At 40.1% G+C, this 18,958-nt stretch overlaps 1 protein-coding gene across 4 annotated transcripts in view; it reads right to left on the bottom strand.

Annotated features, from left to right (window-relative positions):
* TLR2 (toll like receptor 2) overlaps nt 1-18,958 on the bottom strand; it is a 69,552-nt gene that overhangs the window by 9,777 nt on the left and 40,817 nt on the right. The window contains exon 1 of one of the 4 annotated variants that reach the window (XM_029610689.1): nt 15,568-15,641. The exons of the other annotated variants lie outside the window; for them this stretch is intronic. The gene's annotated coding sequence lies outside the window, so the exon portion shown is untranslated. Of the gene's footprint in view, nt 1-15,567; nt 15,642-18,958 lie in introns of those variants that run through there. 4 annotated transcript variants of the gene reach the window in all.

The following is an 18,958-nucleotide window of genomic DNA, read 5'->3' as shown; positions in this document are numbered from 1 at the left end:
CTAGATCCACTAACAAAGCTTTATTCGCAATACCCCAAGTCTCAACTGCCAAACTAACCATCACAAGACAGAGAGCTTTATCAATAGCTGGACCTCTGCTATGGAACACACTACCAAGATACCTAAGGATGCACAACAATTCAAAAATATTTAAAAAAGAACTGAAAACATGGCTATTTCGCCAAGCCTACAAAGATGGCATCGGTTAAACACTAGTACACAAATCTAAACAACTCATTCACACTTGTAACACAAAGCACTTCTCTCACATGATTTGAATTACAATATATCTCCCTCCCCCGTTCACATCCAGAACTTAATGTACTAACTACAGAATATCATCCATTACACTCTCCACTACCAATGCTGGATCGATACCCAATTACATTTTAATGTATTTCATTTTTATACTGTTATTTATGACATTGTTTTGTCAGTTATAACTGTTATTTGTTATCAATATTAGTAATGTTATCTCTGTAAAAGTTGTTAGAATTGTAAACCGGAGTGAAGGCTCGTACCAAACTTCAGTATAGAAAAACTCACAAATAAATAAATAAATATCTGCATGGCATAATATGGAATGTAATTCTTCGTTCATTACAATGTATCTGATGGCGTGCCACTTTACTTTGATATCTATTTCTATAACAGTTGTTAAACTTTTAGTTAAAAAATTTCTGCATGTAAATGCCTTTACATAAAATGAGAATTTGGGGGATTTGGGACTTGGTAATTTTGTCCTGCTCCTTTGAGCTTCCAACTTAGTTGAAACCAACCTCTATTGGGCTACTGCTCCTTGAATTTTTATTCACAACTACCTGTGTTTTTTCTCTTGTTATAACCATAGCCTTCAATTTTCTGCAGCAGCTCAGGGGTAGATTCTACATCAAGGGTTAGAAACGTTTTAATTTATTCTGTAGTATATTTGCATAATTTTGCATATTAATTTATATTTATTTTCATAATGAACATGAACTAGCTTTCCATCCTTGCTTGTATGTTTGTAGAATTTCTTTAGCTCTTTCTTTGGGGGAGATTATGGGGATAAGGGAATGAAAGGAAGAGAAAATCTCAAGGATAGGAGAAAAGGAGATCTCAAAGGAGGAAAAAGGGAAAAACAAAGATCTCAGAGATAAAGAGAAAAATGGAGATGGGTAGGAGGAAGAGAAGAGAAACAGGATTGGGATAATGAGGACCAAGAAGGAAGAAGAAGCATTCTGGAATCTTTGGGGGGGGGGGGGGGATATGGATTGAGAAGAGCAATGTGTGAGGACTTGAAATACATATATTTTATTTATTTATTTATTTATATGCTTTTATATACCAAAGTTTAGCTAGATGCCTTCACTCCAGTTTACATTTAAAACAACTAGTTACAATTGAGAAAAAAAACAGATGGAGCATCATAAAACTGGTTGAACAAGGAGGGATGTAAAAGGGTAACGCAATGGGAGAAACGCGGTAATAACTCACAGACTAAATATCAACAGAGTTGGTAAAAAATTGGTAGTGCAGAGAATTAATTATTCTGAATATAGTTAATCTGTTCTTAGCAGAATGCTTGTTTTCTGTCTTTGCCAAATGAAACTGGGAAAGGCTTTAAATGGCATGCCACTAAATTAACTGACCTGGATCACAGAGTTACTGTGCAAGAAATTTCGGTGGGTTAACTTGCTGGACAACTTGAGATTCTATACTAGGAAAGTGCTTCATTTATGGAAAAAAATTGAAGATCGGGAGAATAATATTCGAATAATTGGACTTCCAGAATCAGTGAATGATGGTGAACTTTTACAAGTCTAAGTACAGCTGGCAGAACATCTAGGCCTATCACTAGACAAGAAGCCTATAAGAATAGAGTGAACACTTAGGTTACAGATGGTGAAGGAAAACTCCTCGTGCCTGTGCCCAGGGATTGCTAGAATTTTAAAGTCAAAATGTGGCTTGCCTAACGAGAAAAGGAAATATTGAATATGAATGCAGTAAGTTGGTGGGGGTGTGGCACTTTATGTCCAGGAGAGTATAGAGGGTATAGAGTCCAACAAGATAAAGATCATACAAGAGACTAAATGCTCAGTAGAATATATATGGTTAGAAATCCCATGTGTGTTGGGTAAGAGTATAGTGATAGGCGTATACTACCGTCCACCTGGACAAAATGGTCAGACAGATGATGCAATGCTAAGAGAAATCAGGGAAGCAAACCAATTTGGCAGTGCAATAATAATGGGAGATTTCAATTACCAACAAGAAAACGTTATGCAATTCAAATTTTCTTTCAATGTGCAATCTAGTTGTTACTTTTAAAGGACCATCATTCCTTTATTATTAAACACTTTTTTCTTATTTTTATGTTGTTTTTTTCAAACGAAATTTTCTTTAAAATTAAAAGTGGAATGGTACCTTCCTTTTATGACGTTTCTTCGGTTCTCACTCGGTGCAACCGCACTCTCAAGGACAATTACTTTCGGAAGATCATTTAAAGACGGTTTTCTCTCGGAGGGCGATTAGCCCTGCTCCAGCCCGACGTACGTTTCGCTAGTGCTGCTTCAGGGGCTGTAATCAAGGTGACTTCTTCCGAACTTTTCACCGAAAGGTTCTACTTCTCGTTTCTACTTACTCTGCTATATTGCTGAAAAGATTTTTGTGGACAAACATCTGCGTTACTCAATGTAATTATTTACCGCACATTCTTTCAACTATAAAGTGGCACAAATTTACAATTTTCATGGGTGAATGAAATTCTAGCACTGACTTACCAGACCTTGCCGCCTTTTCCTCACTTACCGGCATCTAGGCGGGGTTATCGCAAGAGTGCTAGTGATTTTATATCGTGTATCATACATCAGTTGTGTGTGCAATTTGACTAAGTAAATGGGTTCACATGAAGTGGACCCATTCAATTTCCTTGTTCAAGCCGTGTGGCATTACAGTGTTCAATTGAAAAATCCAGCGTTGCTCACTCTGTCTGAGACGTTGGATTCTATTGCCTTGTCTCCAATGCATTGGTACTATTTCTAAAATAGTCCAGCGAATCTCAGTAAAAGAATGGTTATTTGCCATGAAATGAGCTACCAATGGTTCCGTTGTTCTTTTTGTGTTAATACAACATTTATGCTCTGTAAGTCTGGTGCAAATAGCATGCATGGTCATGCCCACGTAAATCAATTGACATGGACAGTAGATGGCGTAGATGACAAATGAGGTTTTACATGTTGCCTGCGGTAATGGGACTGTGCGTCCTGATAAAATCCTGATGGTGGTTTGGGTAGACTTTAGGCTACACAGGGAACAGTTGGTGCATTCACTAATGTTTGTTGACAAAATCACGGACTGGTGATCGCTGGAATGTACAATCTGGTCTTTTATGTTTCTACCACACAAGTAGGCAATGCGAATAGGCTCTTGGAACAATGGATGTAATTCTTGTAGCATTGTCCAATGTTTTCTGATAGCTCTGCTGATAAGCGGGGTAGCCAGTGTGTGCTTAGTGACCAATGTCTGTGGGTTCAAATCCCCCACGTTTTTCTGAAGGAACTAATAACCTCTGTTAGAGAACAGTGCTCTCCGGTACGCTTTTTTAATGCTTGAAACTGGATATCCACGCTGCAAGAAGCGTTTGACCAGTTGCTCTGCTTGTGATTTGAATTCTGTATTGTCAGTGCATAGATGCCGTATCCGCAGGAATTGTCCCACTGGAAGATAGGATTTAAAGGTACTGGGATGGAAACTGTCATACCGTAACAAATTATTTCGTTCATTAGGTTTACGGTATAAGGTAGTGACTACTGTGTTTCCACTTCTTCTGATCAGGATGTCTAAATATGCTACTTGTTGGAAATCAAACTGAATGGTAAATTTTAAACTGGAACTCAAGCATTAAAAAAGCGTACCGGAGAGCACTGTTCTCTAACAGAGGTTATTTGTTCCTTCAGAAAAACATGGGGGATTCGAACCCACAGACGTTGGTCACTAAGCACACACTGGCTACCCCGCTTATCAGCAGAGCTATCAGAAAACATTGGATAATACTACCAGAATTGCATCCATTGTTCCAAGAGCCTATTCGCATTGCCTACTCGCGTGGTAGAAACATAAAAGACCAGATTGTACATTCCAGCGATCGCCAGTCCGTGATTTTGTCAACAAACATTAGCGAATGCACCAACTGTTCCCTGTGTAGCCTAAAGTCTACCCAAACCACCATCAGGATTTTATCAGGACGCACATGTAAAACCTCATTTGTCATCTACGCCATCTACTGTCCATGTCAATTGATTTACGTGGGCATGACCAAGCGTGCTATTCGCACCAGACTTACAGAGCATAAATGTTGTATTAACACAAAAAGAACAGAGGAACCATTGGTAGCTCATTTCATGGCAAATAACCACACTTTTACTGAGATTCGCTGGACTATTTTAGAAATAGTACCAATGCATTGGAGACGAGGCAATAGAATCCAACGTCTCAGACAGAGTGAGCAACGCTGGATTTTTCAGTTGAACACTGTAATGCCACACGGCTTGAACAAGGAAATTGAATGGGTCCACTTCATGTGAACCCATTTACTTAGTCAAATTGCACACACAGCTGATGTATGATACACAATATAAAATCACTAGCACTCTCGCGATAACCCCACCTAGACGCCGGTAAGTGAGGAAAAGGCGGCAAGGTTTGGCAAGTCAGTGCTGGAATTTCATTCACCCATGAAAATTGTAAATTTGTGCCACTTTATAGTTGAAAGTATGTGCGGTAAATAATTACATTGAGTAACGCTGATGTTTGTCCACAAAAAACTTTTCAGCAATATAGCAGAGTAAGTGGAAACGAGAAGTAGAACCTTTCGGTGAAAAGTTTGGAAGCAGCACTAGCGAAACGTACGTCGGGCTGGAGCAGGGCTAATCGCCCTCTGAGAGAAAACCGTGTCGCTGTAATTGTCCTTGAGACTGCGGTTACACCGAGTGAGAACCGAAGAAATGTCATAAAAGGAAGGTACCATTCCACTTTTAATTTTAATTTTAAAGAAAATTTTGTTTGAAAAAAACATAAAAATAAGAAAAAAGTGTTTAATAATAAAGGAATGATGGTCCTTTAAAAGTAACAACTAGATTGCATATTGAAAGAAAAATTGAATTGCATAACGTTTTCTTGTTGGATTATGTACTCGTTGTGACAAAAATTAACTGTTCCTTTCCTTGTGAGTTTCACGAATATACAGTTCAAAATATGGCACAAACACCATGGGCGAATATTCTGAGTTTTTCTCAGGATCAATTGAGTGACGCATTACAAGAAGAATCTTTATTCTCAAGTGACCACATAACTCCAGCCACTCCAGCCACTTCTAGCTGGTCAGAAATCACTATGCTTCATAAACGACTTATTCGCACAGAATTACATGGAGCTACTATGACTGAATATCTGAAACATCAACGCATCCCTCGGGGTCTTAGAATGGTCAAGGAGCCCAAAATTTATACAGAATACCCGGAGTTCCTGGAGCAGTGGTCCTACATTCTCAACAAGTGTTCCATGGATCTCATGTTGCTCATTGTCAAGCAAACGCACAAAATTACTCAAGAGCTACAGGAGCAGTCCCAAGTGATGATGGAATCGCTTAAACAAGATGCTGCCCTTGATATCTTTGACAATGCACTTCAAGAGTTTCAGCGCAACATGGATAAATTCAAGGCAGAAACCAAACTTGCCAAGATTAACAAGTTTAGAAGAGATGAAGGGGACTATAAGGAAGGCTCCATCTACCCTTGGCTTCATCAGGAATCTAGTTTGGAGGTTGAAGCAAGTCACTTTCAACATGTCAGATCACTCTTCAGGAAGCGATGAAGAAACACCTTCAGGGGAAGGCCGAACATCAGCTCCATTGCGAGGACAGACCACCAGAGGAAGAAGACGGGGGTCCCGTAACTACCAGAACACAAATTGGAATCGTCCCAAAACCAGGTCACAGCAACAACTTCACAACCCTCCACATCAATCATGACAGAAAGGATGGCCGTGACATCAGCCATCATCAACATATCTGGATGCCCGATCTCTACAATGTAAGAACGAGTCTTGAATAAAGGCTTAAATTTTGTGCCCACTCAAAAGCACGACCCATTTCAATTTTGTTGCAAGTTTTTTAAATTCATCAGACAACTGTAGCGACAAGTTTTTTTGTCTCAGAATCCCTTTGAGCCCTCTCCAACGGCAATCATACCAATAGTAAAAAATAAATCCAAATGGAGTCCGCCACCTCCGGGAGATGCAGCGATTAACACCTTCCAAGCCCTGGTCATTCGTCACGTGGAAAATATTGAAAAAATGAAAAGTCACTCATTTTATAATTTAACTCGAGAAGAATCACAAGCTCTTTACCATCTACGTGAAAGACGGGATAAAGTAATTAAACCCGCAGACAAAGGGGGAGTCGTGGTAGTGATGAGTTCCACAGCATATCAGGAAGAAATTGACAGACAATTATCTAATACTTTGTTTTATCAAGAATTGAAAATGGATCCCACAGATGAGATCCTAGCTGAAGTAACACAAATTGTAGAACACGGATTTGAATCCGGGTTTCTCACTAGTACTGAAAAAGATTTTCTTATTAATAAACACCCAAGGATTCCAGTGATGTATATAGTTCCCAAGATACACAAGAATCTTCAAAAACCACCGGGAAGACCAATTGTTTTGGCCAAAGAATTGGTACTTGAGCCAATTTCAATATTCCTTGACAAAATCTTACAGCCATTTGTCTCAAGAGCCCCATCATATGTCAAAGACACCTCCGACATGCTTCAATTCCTATCAACCATCACCTTGACGAAGGAAAGCATATTAATAGTCACCATGGACATTGAGTCCCTATACATGGTTATCCCTCAAGATGAACTCCTCACAGTCATATCTTCGGTATTGAATACCCGTCCACCACCGCAACGCATCCCCACATCCTTTCTAATTCAATTATTGAATTTAGCATTGAGTAAAAATTATTTCGCGTTTCAAGAGAAATTCTTTTTACAAATATGTGGCACAGCCATGGGAGCCGCCATGGCTCCCGATGTAGCTAATTTATTTGTCACCGAATTTGAACACCAGCACATCTACCAAAATCAGTGGACACCATATTTAAAATATTGGAGAAGGTATATAGATGATATTTTCATCGTGTGGCAAGGGTCTCAATCATCATTGTTACAATTTCACAATTGGTTAAATAATCTAAGTTCAAGTTTAAAATTCACCATCCAGTTTGATTCCCAACAAGTAGCATATCTTGATATCTTGATCAGAAGATGTGGCAATACAGTAGTTACTACTTTATACCGTAAACCCAATGAATGAAATAATTTGTTACGGTATGACAGTTTCCATCCCAGCACTTTCAAATCCAACCTCCCAGTGGGACAATTCTTGCGGATACGGCGTCTTTGCACTGACAACACAGAATTCAAATTACAAACAGAACAACTGGTCAAACGCTTTCTGCTGCGCGGATCTCCAGTTTCAAGCGTTAAAAAAGCGTATCGAAGAGCACTGTTCTCTAATAGAGTTTATTTATTCCTTCAGAAAAACGTGGGGGATTTGAACCCACAGATCTTGGTCACTAAGCATACTTGGTCACTAAGCATACTTATCAGTAGAGCTATTAGAGAACATTGGACAATATTACAAGAATTACATCCATTGTTCCAAGAGCCCATCTGCATTGCCTACTTGCGTGGCAGAAACATAAAAGATCAGATTGTACATTCCAGCAATCGCCAGTTTGTGATTCCGTCAGCAAATATTAGTGAATGCACTAACTGTTCCCTGTGCAGCTTAAAGTCTACCCAGACCACAATCAGCACTTCATCAGGATGTACAGTCTCGCTACCGCAGGCAACATGCAAAACCTTATTCGTCATTTATGCCATCTTTTGTCCATGTCAATTGATTTACGTGGGCATGACCAAGCGTGCCATCCGCACCAGACTCACAGAGCACAAATGTTGTATTAATACAAAAAGAACAGAGGAACCACTGGTAGCTCATTTCATGGCACGAAACCACACTTTTTCCGAAATTCGCTGGACTATTTTAGAAATTGTACCAATGCATTGGAGACGAGGTAATAGAATTCAAAGCCTCAGACAGAGTGAGCAACGCTAGATTTTCCAATTAAATACCGTAATTCCACACGGCTTGAACAAGGAAATTGAATGGGTCCACTTCATGTGAACTCATTTACTCAGTCAAATTGCACACACAGCTGAAGTATGATACACGACATAAAAACACTAGGACTCTCGCGATAACCCCGCCTAGACGCCGGTAAGTGAGGAAAAGGCGGCAAGGTCTGGTAAGTCAGTGCTGGAATTTCATTCACCCATGAAAATTGTAAATTTGTGCCACTTTATAGTTGAAAGTATGTGCGGTAAATAATTACATTGAGTAACGCTGATGTTTGTCCACAAAAAACTTTTCAGCAATATAGCAGAGTAAGTGGAAACGAGAAGTAGAACCTTTCGGTGAAAAGTTCGGAAGAATTCACCTTGATTACAGCCCCTGAAGCAGCATTAGCGAAACGTACGTCGGGCTGGAGCAGGGCTAATCGCCCTCCGAGAGAAAACTGTCTTTAAATGATCTTCCGAATGTAATTGTCCTTGAGAGTTCGGTTGCACCGAGTGAGAACCGAAGAAACGTCATAAAAGGAAGGTACCATTCCACTTTTAATTTTAAAGAAAATTTTGTTTGAAAAAACCAACATAAAAATAAGAAAAAAATGTTTAATAATAAAGGAATGATGGTCCTTTAAAAGTAACAACTAGATTGCACATTGAAAGAAAAATTGAATTGCATAACGTTTTCTTGTTGGATTATGTACTCGTTGTGACAAGAATTAACTGTTCCTTTCCTTGTGAGTAGATTTCAATTACCCCAATATTGACTGGATAAATGTAACATCAGGACTTGCTAGAGACAAAGTTCCTGGATGTAATAAATGATTGCTTCATGGAGCAATTGGTTCAGGAACCAACAAGAGAGGGAGCTATTTTAGATTTAATTCTTAGTGGAACGCAGGATTTGGTGAGAGAGGTAACGGTGGTGGGGCCACTTGGCAACAGTGATCATAACATGATCAAATTTAAATTAATAACTGGAAGGGGGACAATAAATAAATCTGCAGTCCTAACACTAACCTTTAAAAAGGGAAACTTTGATAAAATGAGGAAAACAGAAAAAAACTGAAAGGTGCAGCTGCAAAGGTTAAAAGTGTTCAACAGGCTTGGACATTGTTTAAAAATACAATTCTAGAGGCACATTCCATATGTATTCCACACATTAAGAAAGGTGGAAGGAAGGCAAAACGATTACCATCATGGTTAAAAGGTGAGGTGAAGGAGGCTATTTTAGTCAAAAAGACATCCTTCAAAAATTGGAAGAAGGTTCCATCTGAAGAAAATAGGATAAAACATAAACATTGTCAAATTAAGTGTAAAACATTGATAAGATAGGCGAAGAGAGAATTTGAAATGAAGTTGGCCATAGAGGCAAAAATTCATAATAAAAACTTTTTAAAATATATCCGAAGCAAGAAACCTGTGAGGGAGTCGGCTGGACCATTGGATGACCGAGGGGTTAAAGGGGATCTTAGGGAAGATAAGGTCATTGCAGAAAGACTAAATGGATTCTTTGCTTCCGTGTTTACTAATGAGGATGTTGGGGAGATACCAGTTCCGGAAATGGTTTTCAGGGGTGATGAGTCAGATGAACTAAACGAATTCACTGTGAACCTAGAAGATGTAGTAGGCCAGATTGACAAACTAAAGAGTAGAAAATCACCTGGACAGGATGGTATGCATCCTAGGGTACTGAAGGAAGTAAAAAATGAAATTTCTGATCTATTAGTTAAAATTTGTAACCTATCATTAAAATCATCCATTGTACCTGAAGACTGGAGGGTGGCCAATCTAACCCCAATATTTAAAAAAAGGCTCCAGGGGTGATCTGGGTAACTATAGACCAGTGAGCTTGACTTCAGTGCTGGGAAAAATAGTGGAAACTATTCTCAAGGTCAAAATCGCAACATCGTAGAGCATATAGAAAGACATGATTTAAAGGAACACAGTGAACATGGATTTACCCAAGGGAAGTCTTGCCTAACAAATTTGCTTCATTTTTTTGAAGGGGTTGATAAACATGTGGATAAAGGTGAACCAGTAGATGTAGTGAAAGGCTTCTACGAAAACTACAAAGTCATGGGATAGGAGGCAATGTCCTTTTTTGGATTACAAACTGGTTAAAAGACAGGAAACAGAGAGTAGGATTAAATTGTCAATTTTCTCAGTGGAAAAGGGTAAACAGTGGAGTGCCTCAGGGATCTGTACTTGGACCGGTGCTTTTCAATATATATATAAATGATCTGGAAATGAATACAACGAGTGAGGTTATCAAATTTGCGGATGATACAAATTATTTAGAATAGTTAAATCACAAGCAGACTGTGATACATTACAGGAGGACCTTGCAAGACTGGAAGATTGGGAATCCAAATGGCAGATGAAATTTAGTGTGGACAAGTGCAAGGTGTTGCATACAGGGAAAATAACCATTGCTGTAATTACACGATGATAGGTTCCATATTAGGAGATACCACCCAGGAAAAAGATCTAGGCATCATAGTGGATAATACTTTAAAATTGTCAGCTCAGTGTGTTGCAGCAGTCAAAAAAGCAAAGAGAATGTTAGGAATTATTAGGAAGGGAATGGTTAATATAACAGAAAATGTCGTAATGCCTCTATATCACTCCATGGTGAGACCGCACCTTGAATACTGTGTACAATTCTGGTCGCCGCATCTCAAAAAAGATATAGTTGCGATGGAGAAGGTACAGAGAAGGGCAACCAAAATGATAACGGGGATGGAACAGCTCTCCTATGAGGAAAGGCTGAAGAGGTTAGGGCTGTTCAGTTTGGAGAAGAGACGGCTGAGGGGGGATATGATAGTGGTCTTTAAGATCATGAGAGGTCTTGAACGAGTAGATGTGACTCGGGTATTTATACTTTCGAATAATAGAAGGACTAGGGGGCATTCCATGAAGTTAGTAAGTAGCATATTTAAGACTAATCAGAGAAAATTCTTTTTCACTCAACGCACAATAGAGCTCTGGAATTTGTTGCCAGAGGATGTGATTGGTACAGTTAGTGTAGCTGGGTTCAAAAAAGGTTTGGATAAGTTCTTGGAGGAGAAATCCATTAACGGCTATTAATCAAGTTTTCTTAGGGAGTAGCCACTGCTATTAATTGCATCAGTAGCATGGGATCTTCTTGGTGTTTGGGTACTTGCCAGGTTCTTGTGGCCTGGTTTGGCCTCTGTAGGAAACAGGATGCTGGGCTTGATGGACCCTTGGTCTGACCCAGCATGGCAACTTGTTATGTTCTTATGTTAAGTTGTTGCTCTTCAACGATTACTCCATTATAGCTTCAGCAAGCCATAAAGCATTAAGCCCTGTCTGTTCTGAACTTCATCGCAAGGAGATTCATTTTGCTGACTTGTTTCCAACATGAGTTGTACATGATGGGAAAATTAGTTTTTCTACAATCATAGGAGCAGATCAATAAATGTATGGCAAAGGTTCAAAAGTGAACTATATTAATGACTATGTTTCAAGTTTTGCTATAAGACTGCTGCACGGTCTCCAAATAGTCTCTCCTCCAAAATCACGATTTGGGCTATGGATATTCAAAGATTCGGGTTTCCTTTCTTTTGTTTATTTTTTTTTTTTCTTATGATAACTTGCCATTTCCATTTGCATCACTTGTTAGTAGACGCTATCTTGGAAATTTATATTTTCCTTTGCCTTGCAATATTTTGACTAAATTTTTGAAGGCCTATATACATTGGAAAAAATATATTTTCTCCATACTTTCTTTTTGTGCTATGGAGTTTCATTGCCATTTTGTTTATCATCTGCAAGAAATTTAACATTGGAAGCTGCACTTCCATCTTTATTTTACAGCATCGTAACAATATATTTGCATTCCTTATTTTTCTTTATTTCTTTTTTTCATCTTTTTGCTTGATTTGTTGCTCAGAATATTACAACTGCTGCTTACTCTTCCTTCACTCTTTCTTTAATCCTAATACTGAAGAAACATGATCTGTTGCTACCAATATGGTAGTCAAGTTTAGAAGGGTGGGTTTTTATTATTATTATTGTTAATGTTATGTTTAGGTGTTCTTGATTCCAAAACCTTTTTTTTTTTTTTTTTTTAAAGGTAGGCCACACATGGAGCATTTTCAGCTCAGTTTGTAGACTGTGGGACGTAGAGAGTAGAATATGCAATCCCTTGAGTATGCTTTTGTTTGTTTGTGGTATCTTTGGATGACAAACAGTAGCGATCTTGTTTGTAAGAGTGTGTTTATGCCAGAACAAACTGTTGGTGGAAAAATGCTTTTAGATTATCTTGGCTGGAATGGCTGAGCTGGGGGACATTTGAGCCTGTTCTATGTGATATAAATTTTGCTAAACTATATATAGTATTTTTATTGTGATGACAAATATACATATGTTTTCTCTTAATGTGGATGGTATTCATTCACCTATTAAATGGGGAAAAAAAAACAAGTTTAAAAAACTGAAAGCTCAAAGTGTATTCTTACAAGAAATCAATCTTACAGATACAGAAATAAAGGGGTCCATATTCAGCCATTGAGCGGCTAGTTAAGTTAGCTGGATAGGTGTATCCAGCTAACTTAACCAGGATATTCAGTGGAGCTGCTGTGCCACTGAATATACCTGGATAGAGATATCTGGCTAATTTTAAACCAGCCCTAGGGCGTGGCTAGAGTTAGCTTGTTAGGTTAACCAGTTAACTGAATATTGGAGTTAACGAGCAAATTCCACTCCGCCTAAGTATGCCCCATAATATCCCTGAATTAACTGTCTATATTCTTGCCGGATAACTCTTTATCTGGCTAGAATATAGACAGTTGAGCTTTTTAAAATAGAAGCTTAGCCATTTAGATGGATAGCTTTTTGGTTATCCGTCTAAATGGCTTTTTAATATCTACCCAAATAAGATTAAATGCATTGCCCCACTAATTCCTTTTTTATTCATCATATTCCAGTGACAAAGAGGGGTTATTATACCATTTCATAGAGTTGTCCCATTTACAATTAGGAAAAAAATAACAGATGTGGAAAGCCATTTTGTGATGGTAAATAGTTCTCTCTATCACCAAAAATATGTCCTTTCTAATATATATATATATATATACCCCTAACGTGTATAATCATGCTTTTTTTTGGTCTGGTCATTATGTTAAGTCAATTTTTAAGACATCAAGGATACTAAGTGGCAATCTTAATTTAGTAGCCAATCAAAACAAAGATGCAAAGCCACCTAGGCTTGGTAGACCTAGCAAAACAAATGAGGGAATAAAGTTTCTTATAAAAGAACTTCAGATAACAGATGTATAAAAAGTGTTCTTCATCCAGTGTGTTATAATAATTTTTCAAGTTATTCAAAACCTCATAGCAGCTATCCTCGTACTGGCTCTATATTGATTTCCACCTCCTTGTTCTCTTGGACACCTAAAGTGGATATTGGAATTATGATCATTCACCAGCCTCACTTACTATGAGACTAAGTGCCCCATTCCAGAGCATTTCTGTGTCGTCTGAACGCCTCACTATGCCCCCCTCATTATGCTAAAAACATTTGGTGAATATATTGAAAGGTAAACTGAAAGACTACCTTGATATAAACATTACACCGGGGATTCCTTCAGGTATTATTTGGGCTGCATGTAGAGTAGTTATGAGAAAGGAAACAATTACCTTTGAAGCTTATCCATTTAAGGTAAGAAATGACGAGATTTTAAAAAAATTAAACAATCGAGGCAGTTGAAATTGTTTCACATTAAACAGATAATTAAAGAGGTTATTTTCCAAAGCGATCACGTGCGATCACTAAAAAGGGGCGGCGTCAAGACCGGAACAGGAGGAGGAGTCGGGGCGGCACCGGGGCGGTCGCCGCGAGGACATCGCGGACAGCAAAAAGGTAAGAACCCTTTTCGCTGCCTATTTTGCTCCCAATAGTACCACCTTTTATGATGGCGCTATTGGGTGCGAAAGCCGGCACCCCCCCCCGCTCCGCCCCCCCATTAGTGCGCAATTCAGGGAGCCCTGCGACATAGGAAAATCTAGCCCTAAGGAAATTAAAGACAGATGGACTCTATTAGGAAGAACTTCAATCAATTATTACGTCAAAGAGCTTTAAGCTCCATTCAGAATTTTTGCAGGCAGATATTTTGTTTTTGCAACAAGGCTAATGAGCTGTTAGCCAGGTTAGTAAAAAGCTCAAAACCTAAACACTTAGGGCCCGATTTTCAAAAGCATTTACATGCTTAAACCTAGGTTTTATAGGTGCAAATGCCATTTACCCATGTAAGTGGGCTTTTGAAAATTATTACAATATATGCCATTGAATTGTCGATAGGTTTTACCCCGATTAAGTACACTTAATGCAGGTAAATGGCTTTTGAAAATTGCTACAATACTATGTTACATTTGCACGCATAACTTCTATGAAAATATGCACATAAGGGGGTAATTTTCATGGCAGCTATGCGTGCAAATGTAACATTATTGTAGAAATTTTCAAAAGCCCACTTATATGCGTAAAACTTATGAGGCATGTAAAACCCAGTTTTAAGCGGGAAATCTTTTTGAAAACTACCCCCTAAGAGGATAACTTTCAAACAACTCCATGTGATGGCATATTGACACATATATGACCGTGCGAAGATCTACGCTAGCATTTTATAAATCATGCAAATCATATATACGCAAATTATAAATTATGCACAACTCTAGCCCTCAACATATGTGCATATGTATGCTTACATGCGAATACATGCAATGCATTGCAAGTCAGTCTTTCAACACACTGAATAGGTGGACTTTTCCTACCTATTTTTAAAATATACCTGCATATATTTTCAGAATGAAAAGAAAGTAGGATTTACTTGTCTAAACCCAGTTTACATGCATAATCAAAATTAACCAGTTCAACAATTACACTACCAGCTCACCGAATCTTTCTCCAGATCATCAAGCTGAACTCCCTACCCCCAGTTCATTCAGACCTCCCACCCAGTGATTAGTACAATATAAACAAGTCTAATATCAATTATGACAGATAATTCAAAGCTGTAAAATTACACAAATAACTTGCCAATTGCACATGCACAACTGCTGGCCCTACCCATGAACACCCCTAAACCTCCCTTTTTTTATGCGCGTATATGTGTGAATGAAATTTAAAATGAGCACGTAATTTCGACTTTTATAAAATAGCAATTGCATGACTACAGGTTATTTTTGTCTGTAGATGCTAAATTTTCAAATTCTTTGTGTAAAAATATCTCCTATATTTTGCAATTAAAATATAAGGAAAGAGTTGAGCATAAATCTTATAAGAATATAACCACTTTATGGTTTAGAGTTATACAAGGCACTATACTTTGCAAGACCTTCATCTGTAACGGACATTACTCACAATTTTGCAGGACAACTAACTCGCTCCCTCTCCTCCTATACTTGGACCGGTGCTTTCTAATATATTTATAAATGATCTGTAAAAGAGGTATGACAAGTGAGGTAATCAAATTTCCAGATGACACAAAATTATGCAGAGTAGTTAAATCTCAAGCGGAGATTCCAAATGACAGATGCATATAGGGAAAAATAACCCTTGTTGTAGTTACATAATGTTAGGTTCCATATTAGGAGCTACCACCCAGGAAAAACATCTAGGCGTCATAGTGGATAATACATTGAAATCGTCAGCTCAGTGTGCTGTGGCAATCAAAAAAAAGCAAACAGAATGTTGGGAATTAAGAAGGGAATGGCAAATAAAATGATGGATGTCATAATGCCTCTGTATCGCTGAGAGGCTGAAGAGGTTAGGGCTGTTCAGCTTGGAGAAGAGACGGCTGAGGGGGGATATGATAGAGATCTTTAAGATCATGAGAGGTCTTGAACGAGTAGATGTGAATTGGTTGTTTACACTTTCGGATAATAGAAGGACTAGGGGACACTCCATGAAGTTAGCAAGTAGAACATTTAAGACTAATCGGAGAAAATTCTTTTTCACTCAACGCACAATTAAGCTCTGGAATTTGTTGCCAGAGGTTGTGGTTAGTGCAGTTAGTGTAGCTAGGTTCAAAAGAGGTTTGATTAAGTTCTTGGAGAAGTCCATTGACTGCTATTAATGAAGTTTACTTAGGGAATAGCCACTGATATTAATTGCATCAGTAGCATGGGATCTTCTTGGTGTTTGGGTAATTGCCAGGTTCTTGTGGCCTGGTTTGGCCTCTGTTGGAAACAGGATGCTGGGCTTGATGGACCCTTGGTCTGACCCAGCATGGCAATTTCTTATGTTCTTATGCTCTATGGTGAGACCGCATCTTCAATACTGTATGCAATTCTGGTCGTCACATCTGACAAAAGATATAGTTGCACTGGAGAAAGTGCAAAGAAGGCTGACCAAAATGATAAGTGGCATGGAATGGCTACCCTATGAGGTAAGGCTAAGGAAGTTAGGGCTGTTCAGTTTGGAGAAGAGATAACCGAGGGGGGAATATGATAAAGGTCTACAAAATCATGAAAGGACTTGAAAATGTTAATGTAAATCAATTATTTACTGTAATAGGACTAGGGGCACTCCATGAAGTTAGCAAGTAGCTCATTTAAAACAAATCAAAGAAAATTCTTTACACTCAACACATAGTTAAGCTCTGGAATTCATTGTCAGAGGATGTGGTTAAAGAAGTTAATGTACCTGGGTTTTAAAAAGGTTTGGATAAGTTCCTAGAGGAAAAATCCATAAAGTGCTATTAATTAATAAGTAATAGTAGCTTGAGATTTATTTAATGTTTGGGTACTTGCCAGGTAGTTGTGACTTGAATTGGCCACTGTAAGGATACTGGGCTTGATGGACCCTTGATCTGACCCAGTATGGCAATTCTTATGTTCAGGTAACACCTGCAATATTACAACTTTTAGTTAAGCAGACCTAGATTCATCATTTTGCTATAAATTTCTCTGGAATAGTACCCGCGATAAAAAAAAAAAAGGGGGCATGGTTAAATTTATCAAGCTAAGAAGTGCACAGTTAGGCTTTTACCACATTTTGGGGCTGGAGAGAGAGATTCTTTATAAAGCTCTCATATAACTAAACAATTTATAACACTGTAAGAGGGGCAACTAGTAACTCAGGGTGAGATTTGGTGGTGGCCTAAGTTTTTGGGGGCAGTTTTATATGCACAATCAGAGGTATGAACAGCACAGTAGACATCAGTGAAGATTTGATGTGATTTGGAGTGATGACAGCTATACAAAGATGAGATTTGTACATTATGGGGTAGATTTTAAAAGAAGCGCGATCAGCCTACTTTTGCTTGCGCATCAGACTCAAGCAAAAGTACGCTGGATTTTAGTAGATACGCGCGGAGCCGCGCGTATCCACTAAAATCCTGGATCGGCGCGCGCAAGGCTATCGATTTTGTATAGCCTGCGCGCGCCGAGCCGCGCTGCCTCCCCCCGTTCCCTCCAAGGCCGCTCCGAAATCGGAGCGGCCTCGGAGGGAACTTTCCTTTGCCCTCCCCTCACCTTACCCTCCCTTCCCCTACCTAACCCACCCACCCGGCCCTGTCTACACCCCCCCCTTACCTTTGTCGGGGGATTTACGCCTCCCGGAGGGAGACGTAAATCCCCGCGCGCCAGCGGGCCTGCTGCGCGCCGGGCCGCGACCTGGGGGCGGGTACGGAGGGCGCGGCCACGCCCCCGGGCCGTAGCCACGCCCCGTGCCCGCCCCCAAAACGCTGCCGACACGCCCCCGCAACGCCGCGCGCTCCGGCCCCGCCCCCGACACGCCCCCCCGACACGCCCCCCTCCGAGAACCCCGGGACGTACGCGAGTCCCGGGGCTCTGCGCACGCCGGGAGGCCTATGTAAAATAGGCTTCCCGGCGCGCAGGGCCCTGCTCGCGTAAATCCGCCCGGTTTTGGGCGGATTTACGCGAGCAGGGCTCTGAAAATCCGCCCCTATACTCTCGACCTAGCTGTTAGCTAGGAGAGAGTGCATCAAACTAGGTCAAAAGTACTAGGGATGTGAATCGTTTTTTGACGATTTAAAATATCGTCCGATATATTTTAAATCGTCAAAAATCGTTAGAGCCGCGATACAATAACAATTCCCCCGATTTATCGTCAAAAAATCATAAATCGGGGGAAGGGGGAGGGCGGGAAAACCAGCACACTAAAACAACCCTAAAACCCACCCCGACCCTTTAAAATAAATCCCCCACCCTCCTGAACCCCCCCAAAATGCCTTAAATTACCTGGGGTCCAGAGGAAGGGTCCCGGTGTGATCTTTTACTCTCGGACCTCGGACCTCCGTGCGTTGTAGAAACAAAATGGCGCCGGCGCTACCTTTGACCTGTCATATGACAGGCCGGCGCCATTTTGTTTTTTTGTCCCCCGACGTCAGGAGCGTAGGAGATCGCTCCCGGACCCCCGCTGGACCCCCAGGGACTTTTGGCCAGCTTGGGGGGGGCCTCCTGACACCCACAAGACTTGCCAAAAGTCCAGCGGGGGTCCGGAACGACCTCCTGCAGTCGATCTCCTGCCGGCGCCATTTTCCGTACGAAAACGATTCGCGGCAAGAAATTTAAGGCGCCGCTGAACGACCTCCTGCACTCGATCTCCTGCCGGCGCCATTTTCCGTACGAAAACGATTCGCGGCAAGAAATCGCTCCCGGAACCCCGCTGGACTCCCAGGAAACTTTTGGCCAGCTTGGGGGGGCCTCCTGACCCCCACAAGACTTACCAAAAGTGCAGCGGGGGTCCGGAATGACCTCCTCCGTCGAATCGTTTTTGTCTATGGCCG

The sequence above is a fragment of the Rhinatrema bivittatum genome, chromosome 1, assembly GCF_901001135.1.
Source record: "Rhinatrema bivittatum chromosome 1, aRhiBiv1.1, whole genome shotgun sequence".
NCBI lineage: Eukaryota > Metazoa > Chordata > Amphibia > Gymnophiona > Rhinatrematidae > Rhinatrema > Rhinatrema bivittatum.
The sequence above is the reverse complement of the archived record's forward strand: the minus strand, read 5'-3'. Positions and strand labels throughout refer to the sequence as shown.